Source organism: Oncorhynchus tshawytscha, unplaced genomic scaffold (assembly GCF_018296145.1).
Source record: "Oncorhynchus tshawytscha isolate Ot180627B unplaced genomic scaffold, Otsh_v2.0 Un_contig_7792_pilon_pilon, whole genome shotgun sequence".
Taxonomy (NCBI): Eukaryota; Metazoa; Chordata; class Actinopteri; order Salmoniformes; family Salmonidae; genus Oncorhynchus; species Oncorhynchus tshawytscha.
The window spans coordinates 63,686-68,428 of NW_024608822.1; positions in this window are offsets into that span (position 1 = coordinate 63,686).

Below are 4,743 nucleotides of genomic sequence, written 5' to 3' on the forward strand. Positions count from 1 at the left end.
GAGGGAGGGAGGGAGGGAGGGAAAGGAAGAGAGAGTCCACTCTCAGCATTAGGGAGGGGAGGAGGGAGGGAGGGAGGGAGGGAGGGAGGGAGGGAGGGAGGGAGGGAGGGAGGGAGGGAGGGAGGGAGAGATGATGTGGGGAGAGAGATTTGTCCTCTTCATCAACAGACAGTGATGTGTGTGGAATGATAGGTTCTTCATCACTAATACAGAATCATTTGTTGGGTGCGTGTATTTCACTAATGTAAATGTTAGATTTTTTTGCTGCATATCCCAGCAGAGAGTGGTGTCACAGCCCGGGTGAGAGAGAGACGCTCTATGTAACCCCCCTGTGTTCATCACCACTACAGGTGTATCTGTCATGTTGTTTTGTCTGTCCTCTTTCTCCTGATTTCACTCGTTCCCTCCGTTCCCCTCCTCTCTCTGCAGTCTCGGGTTCCCCTCCTCCGTCAGATGGCGTTCTGCCTGGCCGAGCTTCACTGTTGGTCCTCCAGCAGCTCACTACAAGTCAGAGGTTTGTCTGTCTGTTTTAGAGAGAGCTTCACTGTTGGTCCTCCAGCAGCTCACTACAAGTGGAATGTATTACAACACATTTCTACATTATCTATCTATATATCTGCTTCCCTCTCTCATCTCTACATAGAGATCCTATTAAATAACACATATATACAGAGCTCTTCAATTCTTCAAATTCATTATTTTATTATTTTATTTAATGTCAATTCTTTCTGATCAAATACATTTAAGACTTCTGGTTCTGAACTTGTACATTCTATCCATTAACATTTTCCCATTGACATGTGTGTCTGTCTCCCATTGACATGTGTCTGTCTGTCTCCCATTGACATGTGTCTGTCTCCCATTGACATGTGTCTGTCTGTCTCCCATTGACATGTGTCTGTCTGTCTCCCATTGACATGTGTCTGTCTGTCTCCCATTGACATGTGTCTGTCTCCCATTGACATGTGTCTGTCTGTCCCCCATTGACATGTGTCTGTCTGTCCCCCATTGGCATGTGTCTGTCTGTCTCCCATTGACATGTGTCTGTCTGTCTCCCATTGACATGTGTCTGTCTGTCTGTCTCTGTCCCCATTGACATGTGTCTGTCTGTCTCCCATTGACATGTCTGTCTGTCTGTCTGTCTCCCATTGACATGTGTCTGTCTGTCCCCCATTGACATGTGTCTGTCTGTCCCCCATTGGCATGTGTCTGTCTCCCATTGACATGTGTCTGTCTGTCTCCCATTGACATGTGTCTGTCTGTCCCCATTGACATGTGTCTGTCTGTCTCCCATTGACATGTGTCTGTCTGTCTCCCATTGGCATGTGTCTGTCTGTCCCCCATTGACATGTGTCTGTCTGTCTCCCATTGACATGTGTCTGTCTGTCCCCCATTGGCATGTGTCTGTCTGTCTCCCATTCATGTGTCTGTCTGTCTCCCCATTGGCATGTGTCTGTCTGTCCCCCATTGACATGTGTCTGTCTGTCTCCCATTGACATGTGTCTGTCTGTCCCCCCATCCCCATTGACATGTGTCTGTCTGTCTCCCATTGACATGTGTCTGTCTCCCATTGACATGTGTCTGTCTGTCCCCCATTGACATGTGTCTGTCTGTCTCCCATTGACATGTGTCTGTCTGTCTCCCATTGACATGTGTCTGTCTGTCTCCCATTGACATGTGTCTGTCTGTCTCCCATTGACATGTGTCTGTCTGTCTCCCATTGGCATGTGTCTGTCTCCCATTGACATGTGTCTGTCTGTCTCCCATTGGCATGTGTCTGTCTCCCATTGACATGTGTCTGTCTGTCTCCCATTGACATGTGTCTGTCTCCCATTGACATGTGTCTGTCTCCCATTGACATGTGTCTGTCTCCCATTGACATTTGTCTGTCTCCCATTGACATGTGTCTGTCTGTCTCCCATTGACATGTGTCTGTCTGTCTCCCATTGACATGTGTCTGTCTGTCTCCCATTGACATACACTACCGTTCAAACGTTGGGGTCACTTAGAAATGTCCTACTTAGAAGGCCGGCATCCCGGAGTCGCCTCTTCATTGTTGACGTTGAGACTGGTGTTTTGCGGGTACTATTTAATGAAGCTGCCAGTTGAGGACTTGTGAGGCGTCTGTTTCTCAAACTAGACACTCTAATGTACTTGTCCTATTGCTCAGTTGTGCACCGGGGCCTCCCACTCCTCTTTCTATTCTGGTTAGAGACAGTTTGCACTGTTCTGTGAAGGAGTAGCACACAGCGTTCGAGATCTTCGGTCTTTGTCTCTGGACATTTTGAGCCTGTAATCGAACTCACAAATGCTGATGCTCCAGATACTCAACTAGTCTAAAGAAGGCCAGTTTTATTGCTTCTTTAATCAGAACAGTTTTCAGCTGTGCTAACATAATTGCAAAAGGGTTTTCTAATGATCAATTAGCCTTTTAAATGATAAACTTGGATTAGCTAACACAACGTGCCATTGGAACACAGGAGTGATGGTTGCTGATAATGGGCCTCTGTACGCCTATGTAGATATTCCATTAAAAATCTGCCGTTTCCAGCTACAATAGTCATTTAAAACATTAACAATGTCTACACTGTATTTCTGATCAATTTGATGTTATTTTAATGGACGAACAAATAGCTTTTCTTTCAAAAAAAACAAGGACAAATTTTGAATGGTATGACCGTCTCCCAAACTTTTGAATGGTAGTGTGACGTGAGCCAGTCTCCCATTGACGTGAGCCAGTCTCTCCCATTGACGTGAGCCAGTCTCCCATTGACGTGAGCCTGACGTGAGCCTGTCAGACTCCCATTGACGTGAGCCAGTCTCTCCCATTGACGTGAGCCTGTCTCCCATTGACGTGAGCCAGACGTGAGCCTGTCTCCCATTGACGTGAGCCAGTCTCCCATTGAGACGTGAGCCAGTCTCCCATTGACGTGAGCCTGTCTCCCATTGACGTGAGCCAGTCTCCCATTGACGTGAGCCAGTCTCCCATTGACGTGAGCCAGTCTCCCATTGACGTGAGCCAGTCTCCCATGACGTGCCTGTCTCCCGTGAGCCAGTCTCCCATTGACGTGAGCCAGTCTCCCATTGACGTGAGCCAGTCTCCCATTGACGTGAGCCAGTCTCCCATTGACGTGAGCCAGTCTCCCATTGACGTGAGCCAGTCTCCCATTGACGTGAGCCAGTCTCCCATTGACGTGAGCCTGTCTCCCATTGACGTGAGCCAGTCTCCCATTGACGTGAGCCTGTCTCCCATTGACGTGAGCCAGTCTCCCATTGACGTGAGACGTGAGCCAGTCTCCCATTGACGTGAGCCGTCTCCCATTGACGAGCCAGTCTCCCATTGACGTGAGCCAGTCTCCCATTGACGTGAGCCAGTCTCCCATTGACGTGAGTCTCCCATTGACGTGAGCCAGTCTCCCATTGACGTGAGCCAGTCTCCCATTGACGTGAGCCAGTGAGCCAGTCTCCCATTGACGTGAGCCAGTCTCCCATTGACGTGAGCCAGTCTCCCATTGACGTGAGCCTGTCTCCCATTGACGTGAGCCAGTCTCCCATTGACGTGAGCCAGTCTCCCATTGACGTGAGCCTGTCTCCCATTGACGTGAGCCAGTCTCCCATTGACGTGAGCCAGTCTCCCATTGACGTGAGCCAGTCTCCCATTGATGTGAGCCTGTCTCCTCTAGCTCAGTTGGTAGAGCATTGCTCTTTCTACACTAGGGTCATGGGTTCAATTCCCCCATATGTAAAAGGTATGCAGACATGACTGTAAGGAGCTTTGGATAAAAGCGTCTGCTAATCTTAGATACTGTATATTGATAATGTAACACATTCTGAATGAACCAATCATCTCAATTCTGAGTCGGACTTTTACTGTTCAATTGCCGTCTATGCTCTAGGCTTACGATGACCGCCAACCAACCCCTGACCTTTATGACTTTGTGGGTGGGGCCTAAGTTTGAGTCGGGGGTTGACAGTTGCTGTCTGTCTCTCCACGCCTATCTGTTCATCTTTTCAGTCACAGAGAGAGAAATAAATGTTATTTTCCTTGTTTAGCTTCCCTTCAGTCTCTTCTTTTCCAGTCTGGTAAGCTTCAGGCGGAGATAGTGTCTCTGAGGCCAACCCGTGTGTGTGTGTGTGTGTGTGTGTGTGTGACAGGTGTGTGTGTCGTGGTTATATTAGTTTGTTTCTGACTTAGTGTTTTTTTGCTATCAGAGCAAACGTTCGGTGGAGGGATATATCGGGATGGTGGCTTGGGGTGGTGAGGCGTGACGCTCCCTGCCAACCCCTGTCTGTACAGTATACATCCGCCCAAAATCCTAGTTACCTTTCTGGAGGATACATATCAAACAGGACAGATGGAAATACTATGAAAGGAATATGACTGTATGAGACTGTTGATACAAATGTGTGTGTGTGTGTGTGTGTGTGTGTGTGTGTGTGTGTGTGTGTGTGTGTGTGTGTGTGTGTGTGTGTGTGTGCGTCAGCGCTCCCCGTTATTAGTGTGACCTGTTCTAGGAGCAGAAGCACACACACACACACACACACACACACACACACACACACACCTCAGCAGCAGCAGAAGAGAGGACGTGATAAAATAGTGATGTGCTGTGAGAATCCTGGCCTGGCCTGGAGTTTGGGCCGTCGCTAATAACACCCAATGAAAGTCTAGTCTCAGCAGTTTAGGGGTAGAGGTGTGTGTGTGTTGATTAGGTGCAACTAGGCATGTGTGGGACAGAGGCT